We start from the raw sequence: 14,297 nt of genomic DNA on the forward strand, positions 1-14,297 counted from the left end.
ATCGCTCTGCTCCTGCTCCAGAACAATGTCATATTAGATCATAATTGAATCATAAAAGTTTTTGTTGCGCAATCATGTAGCTGGGTGCGGCCAAAATGGAAAGAAACAGAAGCAGAATTAGTAACACACTATGCAACGTTAAAATGGCATGTGATATACTGTACGTGAGACACTGTACAGTATTAAGTAAAGTAGGGTTGAGAATCCATGAAGAACTAGAAACATTGTTTGATCACAAGGTTCAGCAGCATGTCTCATAACCAACATTATATTCAACTTTTTAAGTTGAATATAATGGGAGAACTGCTGTAAATAGACTTACTTAGATGAACGATGCTAGACACTCAACTACTGAAAAGATCTTAGCAGGTGTAAAAAGGCAATCTGATTGGTAGTGGTAGCATAATACGTGAGGCACATGCAGTAGTCACCTGACACTGATGTCCCCCTGCTGTTAACAGTCAAAAAGGTATAAAAAAATATATTCTAGCACAGGGGTCCTCAATAGGCGGACCGCGGTCCACGTCCGGACCGCGAGTCACCGCCGACCGGATCCTGGAAATGATCCTGGATCCGGATCCTGGAAATGACGAGTAGATGGAATAGGAGAAGATGAGAAGAAAGGCTAAGTGAATGATAATGTGTTGTAATGCTACTGAACTATTGCACTGTTTTCATACTTTTTTACTCTAAATACTTTTACTTTACTTTTTTAAGACAAACATGTTTACTAGACGGCAGCTGTGGAAAGTCCCTGAGATTTGGATATTGTAATTCAACTTGCCCGTAAGGCAGGAAATGTTGCAATTGTGGTAGATAGCAGTTGACGATAAGGAGGAAGTGGTGTGGCTTTGCGCAACCATGTAGCTGGGTGCGGCCAAAATGGAAAGAAACAGAAGCAGAATTAGTAACACACTATGCAACGTTAAAATGGCATGTGATATACTGTACGTGAGACACTGTACAGTAGTAAGTAAAGTAGGGTTGAGAATCCATGAAGAACTAGAAACATTGTTTGATCACAAGGTTCAGCAGCATGTCTCATAACCAACATTATATTCAACTTTTTAAGTTGAATATAATGGGAGAACTGCTGTAAATAGACTTACTTAGATGAACGATGCTAGACACTCAACTACTGAAAAGATCTTAGCAGGTGTAAAAAGGCAATCTGATTGGTAGTGGTAGCATAATACATGAGGCACATGCAGTAGTCACCTGACACTGATGTCCCCCTGCTGTTAACAGTCAAAAAGGTATAAAAAAATATATTCTAGCACAGGGGTCCTCAATAGGCGGACCGTGGTCCACGTCCGGACCGCGAGTCACTGCCGACCGGACCCAGGACGAATTATATATAAAAAGAAAAAAAACGAAAAAAAAACCCGGAAAAATATCTCCACGTTTTGTTCCCACTTCTCGCTGTATTCATTCACTTCATTGCATGCGCTCTGAAGTCTGAGTGCGAGAGAGAGAGAGAACGGCACGCTGATTGGCTGATGCTGGGCCATAGAGTATTATGGGTTGTCATCTCTATGACAACGACGCGCTGATAGGCTGTTACCACCTCCGTTCATTTCACAGACTGCGGAAGCTTTTCGAAGCAGGCAGAAGCAGCGGTTAACAGCAGCCTGTAAACTAGTTATAAATCAGTGGATTTCATTTGCGCACAAGCGCAACATCAACGTGAATACGTTTGCAGGATGAGGATTATAATCGTTTGTCGCGAGGTGCCACAGCCATGGCTGCCTCTCTCTTTCTCCATGGATATGCAGCCAGCGAGCCATGCAGCAAAGCCAGCTGCGAGCCACACGCATTACTCGGTATAGGAGTGAGCCACGAGCCGCATCGTCTCTGACGCGCGACACCTTGTTTTCAGATCAATATTCACGTTGCGACACAAGCATAAGCACACGAAGATTATCCCAGTTTGTTAAAAGAAACAAACAATAGCGCAAACATCTACTTTTCGTAAAATAAATATCTCTGCTCCACCTTGATTTTACATACAGTCATAATTTAAGGACTTAAGACCCTTTTAATAAATAAATAAATAATATATATATATATATATATATATATATATATATATATATATATATATATATATATATATATATATATATATATATATGTTTCAAATAAATATTTGTGGACCTTCAAGATTTGTATTTGAGGACCCCTGTTGTAGCAAGTTCAAGTTATTGGATGTCACAAATGTCAAGGGTTCCTTGGCTTACGCAATTTTTCTGGTGCTGACTGGGGAAGATCATTTGTTGGAATCTCCAAAAAGACATGGGTCAACGCCTACTTGAAGCCTGATAATGATGACAAAGTCATTAACCGCTTCAAGGACCTTGGCAAGGGTTCTATTCCTCCTGAGCGTATTAATGGTGAGCTTCCATCAACTTTGCAGCCATGTTTACAGTTCAAAAGGTCCAACAACAACCCTGCAAATACTCAGATGGGAACTGTTCCTGTCAATGAACTTGTAGGGTGAGATGCTCCCTCCAACTCGTGCTGCACTGCTACCATATATCCCCTGTGTCAACTACGTCACAATGCAGGATAAAACTAGCCTGGCATAGCCAGACTATATACTAATGCAGCTAACTAACTGCATATCATCCCCTCCTTGTTTTAACATGGGTGGATGGTATAGCTGAGCTAGGCTAGGATAAACCTTACGTGACAAATTGCCCTGATCTTCCACCAATCGAAGAAAATAGGTGGAATTCAGAGAGTGGAGGGTATGTTCCAGTCAGGGATCTTGCCCTCCCTGCTCAAATAACCTGCCTTTCACTCTATCTATGCTATGGTGGAGACTGCAACACTATTAGGTTGGACATTGAAGATGACAATGATGAAGACGTTTCTGGAATTACTGTATTGTAGTGAATCTCTTTGGGCATCATTTACCATGGGCTCTTTAAGAGGATAGGGTGAGGGTTTGGGGGGTTTGAGGGTTTATTGCAATCCCTGCAGTAACAGCTGTCAACCCTAACTGTCTAACACAAATCAAATATGTTATATGTTATAAATAATAATGAGAATACTATATAAACATTCAAAGTTTCATATGTAAAACATATTTGGCAGGCCCCCTGTAGTAACTCTGAGGACCCCCCAGGGGTCCCGGTCTCCGGACCCCCCATGGAAGACCCCTGGTATTTGCTGCTACTCATTTTTGTTTTCAGAGCCCAGCTACAACAACTTTTATGCTTCAATTATGATCTAATCTAACATTGTTCTGGAGCAGAGCGATTACTGAGATAGGTCTGTCTGGGGGGTCGCAGGTGAGGAAAGAACCCAACCAAAAGTCAGAAAGGTTATTCTGGTTTTAAAAGTGTAATAAATGAACTCAGAAACCTACAAAACATCTAATATTATGAAAATCGGACATTAACTGGCTCACATACGTTTCTTGGAGGTCCCAAAATAGATAACCCTCAGAAAGGGGGTGGGGGTCCGGAGCATTTTACACCCATCATTTACTAATTTGATTCCTTGACCCAGAAAACATAGGATTGGCATGTTTAATTAAGTTTCTAGGTTGTCTAGAAGCCAAGATAGCACAAATTATGTATTTAATGTCGGCCATGTTGAACGTCCAAAGTGGTGGCTTTGCAGGTGTCTGTGCAAATGGCAACAAAGATTTTTGGATTCCCCATGCTCTGAAGATTCCAATAATGTATAGTTTTACTAATCCCCAAAGAAATCCAACAAAAATACATAGTGAACCTGACTATATCCGCTAGGATGAATCGGTGAGTCACTTTCCCGTAGGGCGTTCTTGGTTCTGCGTGTTGGGGGTGTTTATATATTTATATCTCCCTGCTCCTAATGGTTAATGATGTTCTTCTGGGCTGCGCTGAGCAGGGGGATACTCATCAATAATAATAAACATTGTTAATCATATCGTAATGAAATGTATGTAGCCAGCGGAATTAGTTCATACAGCTAACTTGAGGGGTCACTGCGCACTGCGGTTGCTTTAAGTCTGTTACTACACTATTACGCCAGTCCTACGTCACAGGCGACGTGGCAGCCTGCGGGCAGTCAGCTGATCTCTTGCCAAGCTATGTAACCCCCTCAGGCTGTCATTCTCTTGCTGCTGCCTTCCAGGTCTGTGCTATGCGCTTGTTTGCCCCCACCGCCTCCCCAGCTCCACCAGTAGGCTCTGCTAATTCTGTTCCCCATGGGGGGTGTTTATATATTTATATATTTATATCTCCCTGCTCCTAATGGTTTGATTGAAGGCTTTATTAGAAGTTTGCATAGGAAAATGTACAGATTCATGACGGTACAGTTCACTGGTACAAGGTCTACTAAAAGGAGATCCATGAAAAGACTAAGCTTATTTCAACAGGAAACCATTTAAGTATCTCATATAACATTGAATGACAGACAAATAGAACACAGTACTATGCAGTAGATATGTAAAGAAAAGGGGGGGGGGGGAAAGAAAAGAAAACAGTAAATCTAAACAAACAGTAAGTATATACAAGGGATATACAGTAAATCTAAACAAACAGTAAATATATACAAGGAATATACAAGTATACAAGTATATACAAGGAAGGGGCAGGGAGGGTAGGGTTGGGCTAGGTTTTTTACCAGTTGCGAACGGCTGCTGCCTGTAAGTGGTTTTTCAGGGCAATTTTAAAGGATGCTAGTGATCCACACTCCTTTATGGCCTTCGGTAAGGCATTCCACATTTTTGTGGTATAGCAGAAGAACGAGTTCGACCCTTTCTTTGAGTTGACTCTGGGTTGAACGTGATCTGTGGCACTGCCTCTGGTGTTGTAATTATGGACATCCTTAACGTTTATAAAGTATTTTGACAGGTACTTGGGTATCATAGTGGTGTAGTGTATCTTGTACACCAGGCCCATTGCAAGTTGCTGTACTCTGTCATCTACTCTGAGCCACCCCACTCTTAACTGGTGAGTAGCGGTGAGGTGAGTCTGATAGGGAAGGTTAAGCAGGACCCTAATTAGTTTATTTTGGGCTGTTTGGAGTTTGGTTTTAAGGGCTTGTGGGGCGTCACGATACCATACGTGGACTCCGTAGTCAAAGAGGGGCTGGATTATTGCACCAGCTATGGTCTTCAGTGTGTTGAAGTTGACCATTGGGGCGATCCTCTGTAGGAAACGAGTTCGTTGGTTGATTTTTTTTATTACTTTTGAAGTCATCTTTTCGCTGGAAAGATTAGCTTCAAGGATACATCCTAAGTAAGAGATTTCGTTTTTTCGTGTTATGACCTTGTCACCCACTTTGATTGTGAAGTCATCTACCTTTTTGAGGTTATGATTTGATCCAAAGAGGATGGACTCGGTTTTTCCCAGGTGAATAATGGTGGTTAATGATGTTCTTCTGGGCTGCGCTGAGCAGGGGGAAGCAGAGCCGACGGCAAGTCAAAATGTTACATATACACTTGTAATACTCATCAATAATAATAAACATTGTTAATCATATCGTAAGTTATCTGAATGAACTTTGCCCTTTTTCTTTTTTGGATACTGATGCAGATACGTAAGTAATTTGTATGTGCAGCCAGGTCACAGCCAATGGAATACTGGTGATAACGTTGGCCATGGTGATTGGTGGTTCAAAGGCCAATAGGGCAGCGTGACTACATTTAAAAAGCCTCTACCGACCCAACGGGACGACACGGTCACTGGAAGATCAGTGTCACTCATCATGACCTCTCCGCTGCTTCTCCTCCTGCTGCTGCTGCTGCGCACTGGTGGTGAGTATTACATTTATTTAGAAAGAGGATTCTGCTCTGTGCATTCTTAAAAAAAAATATTGATCTTGGTCTTAAACTGTCACTGTCAGTGGTGTAAAATAACTAAGTACATTTACTTAAGTACTGTACTTTAAGCTATTTGTACTTTACTTAAGTATTTCCAGTTTCAGTACTTTTACTTCTACTCCACTACATCTCGGATCCAAATATTGTACTTTTACTTAAAACATTTTTTTGAATATTTCAAATAGCTGATTTACAAGTTCACACTGTGTGGATGTAGATCAGCCATTTGAAGTATTTTAAGGCATGGATAAAAATAGCGCCCTCTCTCTTTCTCTCAAAGTATAATATACAGTGTGTGCCCATATATTGCATTGTATTTTAAGCTGCTATGCCAATTGTTTATAGGGGAATGAAACCTATAGGCTCTGCGCTCCAGAGGGCTCTTGTCCCGCTCGCTCATCACTCTGGTCGGCCACCGGGCCACTCTGCTCCCCGCCGCTCCGTCGCTCACCTTGATTTGCGCATCTCTCGCTCTCGTATTTTGCTACCATGTCCGAAATACTTTGTCCTTTGCCCAACACAAATGCCTGCTGTAAAGTGAGCCTCGGCTTGATGGAGAACTGTCTAGCCTTCAATATTACAAAAAACACCATCAAAGGCATTGTATATTTTAATAAGACAGGCAATATTAAATCCTGTTGGTTATTGATTAATCACCACATTCGAGAGGGAGGCGACTCGTGGCGTGTTTTTCATTCAGCCAAATCAGTCTCACTTGCATTTCAAATTGTATCCTTTTGTTAGCTGTCGGTGATATACAGTATAACTTAACTGACACAAGGTAGGCTATTATAAACATAGCCTACATTTGACTTGAGTGAAATCGTGATCGCTGCGGTGCCGGCCCAGGTGCACTCAGCACTGTCTGCGTGGGAAACATGTGGCGCACGGCCCCAACAGGAGCAGCTAGGAGCAGAGGCTGGTCGGCGCGCGCCGAACAAAGCTCCAAAGCCGCTCAGACCCATTTGAAAACTCGCTCGCTCACTCTCAACTAAAAATAGCCCTGCTCCGCTCCCGCGCCACTCACGCTCTGCTCTGCTCACATGCTCTGCCATCCAGGGCCCATTCCTATACAAACCCACTGTAACTTCAAACTCCATTTTAACCATGATAGATTCATCAAAAACACCCATCTTTTTTTCTGGTGACTCTTTACTGTCCTCCTAATGGCTGTGTTGTTTTGAAAAAACAAAAAATAAAAAAATATTTTTAATATTTTTTGGGGAAAATGGGAAACAATATATAAAATACAAATTTATTAAAAATAAATGAAAAATGTTATTGAAAAAAACAGACAGCTCACGTATTAGGAGGGTATATGAGTCACCAGAAAAAAGACGGGTGTTTTTGATGACTTCATAATGTTTAAAATGGAGTTTGAAGTTACAATGGGTTTGTATAGGAATGGGCCCTGGATAGTGGTCTGATAAAATGAATATCAAATATCTAAATATTGAATGAAGCAAATTAAAATCTGTCCAGGGTGTTTACAAAAGCCTGATTAGACCATAAAATGACCAAAAGTTTCCTCTTGCTCAGCAGTGGTGTAAAAAGTACTTACATTCTTTACTTAAGTAAAAGTATCAATACTGCAAAGTAGATGTAATCTGTTACAAGTAGAACTCCGGTATTCACCATTTACTTGAGTAAAAGTACAAAAGTATTGGTATCAAAATGTACTAAAAGTACCAAAAAGTAAAAGTACTCATTGTGCAGAATGTCCCATTTCAAGTTATCAAATGTATAAAAATCTTTTGAAAATAGCAGATCTACAAGCTCACAATGCGTCGCATTGCGAGGCATTGTGAGCTTGTAGATCGGCTATTTTCAAATGGACAAAATGTATATATGGCTGAAGTGGTTAATGTATGGTTTCTAATAATAATCAAAATCTACAAAGTAACCAGTAACTAAAGTTTTGAAATAAATGTAGTGGAGTAAAAGTACAATATTTTGATCCGAGATGTAGTGGAGTAGAAGTACAAACATTGGAAATTGGAATTACTCAAGTACAAATAACTCAAAAGTGTACTTAAGTACAGTACTTAAGAACTTAGTTACTTTACACCGGTGTTTCTCAACCTTTTTTCTGCAAGGGCACACTTTTCATGTCCTAGGAATCCATGGGCACACCAACATAATATGGGGTTGCACTGCAAATATCGTTACTGTCGGGAAGAAACCTTGTATCTCCAAGTTTCAAATTTGTACGTTTCTTCGCAAAGTAAAGCCCTGAAGGCTGTCGCACAACAGTAGTGAAAACAGCAGATCTTCAAGCGCACAACGCCTCGCACCGCGAGGCGTTGTGTGCTTGTAGATCGGCTGTTTTACTAGTTTAAATCATTTTCAAAATGTTAAAATAAAATACTGTCTTTCAAGCAGTTTCAAGGGGCACACTTGACCCTTCTCAGGGGCACACCAAAGGTCCCCAGGCACAGTGGTTGAGAAACACTGCTTTACACCACTGTTGCTCAGCATGATCAAATCAGCTAACCGAGTGTGTCACTCTCCTCTCCTACAGATGTCTCAGCAGGCAATGTGCACAAGAGGATCATCGGCGGTGCTGACTGCAATGACAATGAACGGCGGTACCATGTCAAACTGACAGACGCTAAGGGTAACCTGGTGTGTGGAGGCTCTCTGATCGCTAATGCATGGATTCTAACTGCAGCTCATTGTTGGCTGAATGCAGCTGGAGCGTAAGAGATCACTGTTCACTCCCTCTCTCTCTCCCTCTCTCTCATATATACATATACTGTAGTGTACTTAATACACACACACACACACACACACACACACACACACACACACACACACACACACACACACACACACACACACACACACACACACACACACACACACACACACACACACACACTCAGAGTATATAACATTTTCAAGATACAAAATAAATCTGAAATAAAAAAAATAATAAAACATTTGAGCTTTCCACACAATTAGTGCTGCAGGGTATGAAGGGTTAACTTTTCGTTGACGCCACGCAGATCCGCCCATTAGCACACGCTGTTATTGTGTAAGGCATGCCTGGAATGTGTGTACACACACGGACTGCTGAATGACATCAACGATTACGTCATCTAGTCACATGACATGTGTCATGTGACAGTGTGTGATGGCGGCCGCAAGGCTTGTCTTGTTGTTGTTGTTTGGAGCTGTGCTATGGGATATAAAGTCTTATTTGGAGTAAATGAAGTCTCTTTATGGGCCTCTCCATTGACTTAACATGGAGGAGCTTCACTTCGCGTGCACGCCCAACGTGCGTTTTAAACAAATCGCGGACATTACCGATGCGGCCGCGACCGGAGCTACATACTGTAAGTATTAATACATTTACTGTAAATACAGTAAGATTGACGGTGAGCGCTGTCAATGGCGTCGTGTAGGAACCGGTTTTAATGACGGTGAGGATCGTCAAGGGCAGCAGAACAGTTAATTAAATTAAACACACATTCAATGCATTGTGAGCTTGTAGATCGGCTAGTTTCACTTTGCCATCGTGCAGTTATGTAGGTTTGGGATCCACGGTTACAACAAACGTATCTTTATTGGGTCTTGAGATGAAAATTTGGAAAAGGCTATTTTAGATACTAACAAACTGATGATTCCCGTTTGATTATAGAACTTAACGTTCCTTCAAATAACACTGATGAAGAAATGAATGAAATTAGGACATATCTCCAGCCCTTTGGTTTTTAACCTAAAATGTAAATTAGATTGTGTATAGAGTATTGAGTGTTTTGGAATTACAACCTTCCTTCCTTCTATTTTGGCAGGGCTCGGCAGAGTCTCCGTGCACACGTAGGCGTGCACCCAGTCGTGCAAGGCGTACAACCCAATCCACCTGTGACAGTCACAACCAGCTTCAGGTACCGCGCTAACAACCATGATCATGACATCATGCTACTGTGGTTACCAGCAGCGATCAACAACAACATCGTACCCATACCTCTTCCCAATGCCGCTCAGTGTAACGCTAACAACAGACCACCAACAGTTCTATTAGCAGGCCATGCAACTGGTGAGTTCTCAAACCTCTCCATGTTTGATTGTTTTCTGTTAATACAAATACCTACTTTTACTGGTTGAAGATATTTTACAAAAAAAATTAAATACAAATAAAATAAAATAAAATAAAGATTTACAGCAGGACTGATTTTAACACACTGTTGGCCATGTGATTGAGTTTGCATTAGTTGTCATCTGTGAACATCGACTCTGAGTCTGATTCTCAACAGGTCGTAATCAACCAGAGGCAAATGCATTGCAATGTGTGGAAATGACCACTGGCGGTGACTTCATTAGCCTAGACCCACGATTTGGAGCAACGATCCTTTATGATGCTGGTGGTCCTAATGTTAACCCTAATAGAGATGCAGCTTGGGTGAGTACACAGACCATGCTAACATACAACAACTACAAACCCATTCCTGCTTTTACAATGTAATACAATAAATGCTATTTCTAATTATGTACACCCCTCCACATGGAGAGCGTCTGTACAAGCTGTCAAAGGAGCATTTCACTATTCAGCTGAATTCTATTTGGTCCCATGAGTTCATTCATTCTGACTTTGCCCATATAACCTTTTAGTTTTGTTTATATTTGAATACCTACCTGATAAACAGAATTGTTTTTTTTTAAAGGGGACCGTTTCATAATGTGTTGCTGCTTGTTGCGACCGTCAGGTCGCAGTTACTATCAAAACCTCCACCAGCTGTCATTCAATCAGTCAGTCAGTCACGCCACGTCACACTTTTCCCCTTCTCATATCTCCGTCACCATTGCTCCTATCCATGCCAAACTTTGCAAACACACTCCTTGGCTGCCAAACCCAACCCACTCATTTCTCACATGGCCCTCTTCTAGCACCACCATGAGGCAGATTATTGCAAAACACATTTTTGGACACTGCTCCTACAGATTTTGCCCTAAAATCACGCAAATCGGTACAGTCTAGACTCATGTCATCAACATAGATCTGTCCCATTTAGTCCCACCAGGCCAATTTTTACATGCGACCTGGCGGTCGCTTATCTCCCGATTAGGGAGTCTTAAGCCCGTATCAGAGTCGGGTCCGCGGTGGACGGCTATCCACCGCGGTGTAGTGCCGTGTAGTCTTTTTGTGTCATAAAACTACAACGTTAACGCTCAAAAAGACTACACGGCACTACACCGCGTGGATAGCCGTCCACCGCGGACCCGACTCTGTTACGGGCTTTACTGGTGTTGCTTACTCTCTCTCTCCGTTTCTCTCTCTCTGTCTCTCTGTCTCTATCTCTCTCTATCTCCCACTCGCCCCTCTTTCAGGGTGACTCAGGTGGAGGTGCGGTGCACAACAACGTGCTTTATGGCGTTATTTGTACAGTTGGTCCAACAGACTTCGTGCAGCCAGTTGGAATCGTGGATGTCTGCCATGGCCCTTACAGGCAGTGGATCCAAAACACCATGAACAACAACCCGCTGCCGTAAGGCTGAAACACAGCTAGCTTAGTTGTAATCTCAGCTGAGAAGTGTTGGCATCTCTGTCAGGGTGATGATAAACCAATAAAATAACGAGATCTCTGCTCTCCCTCTGAAATAATACATGCTGTTGTTGTTTTCTTCTTTATAAAATCATCCCTCAGTGGAAATGTGAAGACGATGTTGGGGATTTCTGTTCTTGCATATCGTCTCTGTCCAAGACTCTTACTTTTCAGGATGAAATGTTTAACCCATTTAGGCCTAGAATTATTGAATGCTTTAACTATAGAGTCTTTTTTGCAAGACTTTGAAAATATATTTTTAAAAGCGAACATTTGTAACTCAAATATTTGCTTCTGGGTGGTCCCTGGAACAACATATTTTGAGATGAGGGTCCGTGGCCAAACAAATGTAATTTTGGCGGTCCTTGGTTTTAGAGGAAGGATTTAGAAGACATTTATTAGAATCAGGTCAAAAATATTCAAAGACTTGCACAAACCACGCTGTGAGCTTGTATATCTACAATCTTTTGATAGTTAAAGCATAAAATATTGTTCAAATCAAAAGTTCAAATCTAAAGTGACACAGATTTGCGTTCCGGCCTGAATGGCAGCAGATCTAAAAGCTCAAAGCTCGCTGATCTGCTGCGTTTGAGGCTTTTATGTGAGGCTGTAGTATGATCACATAGGGCATGCAATAATTTCCCGCATAATCAGCCAAATGCCGCAGATTATATGGGGGTCACATAATTTCAAAAAGGCCGCAAAATTGCATATTTCCGCCCGCATATTTTGCAACTTTCCGCATATTTAGCATCTCACATATATTTCGCAACTTTCCGCAATTTCACTGCATACCATCACAACATAAAACCCAGCATATTTCATTGCATAATCGATGATTTTAGTCCGCATATGCCCAAGCTTTTCTGGAGGGTCTAATTAGACCAGTGTGTTATAAAAAAGAACCAATTATTATATTATGAACCAAATGCATGTCAGAAAAAGACACCATGTACCATTGCAGGGCTACAATGACCGGTATTGAGATCATTATACAAACTGGACATCTTGTCTTATAGACACAGAACCTTTCCCTTTGGCAGTGGTGGATGGATAGTAACTAACAGTGGAGTAAAGTAATAAAATAAATGTACCCCCATTGATTCCGGATGGAGACACAAATGTCTCGGAATCAATGGGGGTACATTTATTGTGACGATCTGTAGATCTGCTTTTTTTCTCAAAAAACATATTTTGAAATGAGACATTCTCCACAATGAGTGCATTTACTTCAGGTACTTTAAGTATATTTTGATGCTAATACTTTTACTGATCAAGTACAATTTGAAATACAGGACATTTACTTGTATTGCTATATTATGGTATTGATATTTTTACTTAGAGCTACTTGGGAGTAGCTCACCCCCGAAATATATTTTTTTCTTCTATTGATTACTCACGCCATGGAGACTTTAGTTCAATAATATTGTTTTGTATTTGTCACATTCCTAAGACAAAAATGTGATCATAGTAAATATACCTCCATTGATTCCCGGATGGGGACCCAAATGCATTCGGGTCCCCATCCGGGAATCAATGGGGGTACATTTCTTGTAATCAAATTATTGTCTCAGGAATCCGACAAAAAAATAAAAATATTGTTGAACTCAAGTCTGCATTGGCGTGGGTAATATATTGAAAGAATGTTTTGGGGATGAACTACTCCTTTAAGTACTCCTTGCACCATCTCCTCTGACCCCAGCGTATATTAGGGATGGGACGATATGAAAATCTCACATTATTTTACAAAAGGAATCGCGGTTTACGATATTATCGCGATAATCAAAATCCATTATCCTGGGGCGGAACATTTTGCCAAAAAATAGCAGATCTACAAGCTCACAACGCGTCGCAATGCGGCGCGTTGTGAGCTTGTAGATCGGCTATTTTTTGGCAAAGACGTTTGATAGAGAGTCAAAAAAAGATTGTATCAAATATGTATATTATAAGTACCTTTTACCAATTCTAGAGGGTTTAAGTGGTACCGGATATGCAACTCGGCAAATAAAAGCTGAATTGAACCCAGTGCATGACGGAGGACGTTATCACGATAAATTAAATCTCCACGATACGATTATCGTGAGTGTTTTTTTATCACGATAATATTGCGTATTGTCCCATCCCAGCGTATATCAGGGCGGCCATAGCTGAATGGGTAGAGGCCGCATGGGAAACAGAAGGTCCCGGGTTCCACTCCCGGCCCCCCCGGCAATGTGTCGGCATGTCTCTGAGCAAGGCACTTTAACCTCTTAACTCAGGCGTCGGCAACCCAAAATGTTGAAAGAGCCATATTGGACAAAAAAAACTAAAAACAAATCTGTCTGGAGCCGCAAAAAATTATAAAAGCCTTATATATTGTCATTGTCGGGTGGAAACCTTGTATGTCCAAAAATTCGTTTTGTATTTATCATTTACAAAATGAACTAAACTAGTGAAAACAGCCGATCTACAAGCACACACCGCCTCGCACCGCGAGGCGTTGTGTGCTTGTAGATCTGCTGTTTTCACTACTTTTGTGCGTCAGTCTTGTATGATGAAGCAGGGCTTTACTTTGCGAAAAAAATATATATATACAAATTTGAAACTTGGAGATACAAGGTTTCTGCCCGACAGTGACAATAATTAAAAGTCTATATTAGCTATATTAGCCTACTGTCATGTTTGTCCTCCTACAGAAACCATATTAAAACAAAAAATATATATATTTTCCCCCCTATCTTTTTGCCTTAATACATTTTTGAAAAAGCTCCAGGGAGCCACTAGGGTGGTGCTAAAGAGCCGCATGCGGCTCTAGAGCCACGGGTTGCTGACCCCCGTCTTAACTGCTCAAGTCTGACCACTAGAGCAGCAAATCAGCTGAAACTGAATTCCCCCTGTGGGATCAAATGTTCCTATGAAACAGGAACAGTATTTCGAGCATAATCGAGTGAATA

At 41.3% G+C, this 14,297-nt stretch overlaps 1 protein-coding gene across 3 annotated transcripts in view; it reads right to left on the reverse strand.

The window, feature by feature from the left end:
- The window catches only part of nln (neurolysin (metallopeptidase M3 family)), a 59,020-nt gene that overhangs the window by 15,840 nt on the left and 28,883 nt on the right, over window positions 1-14,297 (reverse strand). The window lies entirely within an intron of this gene.

Source organism: Nannobrachium achirus, assembly GCF_963921795.1.
Source record: "Nannobrachium achirus genome assembly, chromosome: 15".
NCBI classification, from domain to species: domain Eukaryota; kingdom Metazoa; phylum Chordata; class Actinopteri; order Myctophiformes; family Myctophidae; genus Nannobrachium; species Nannobrachium achirus.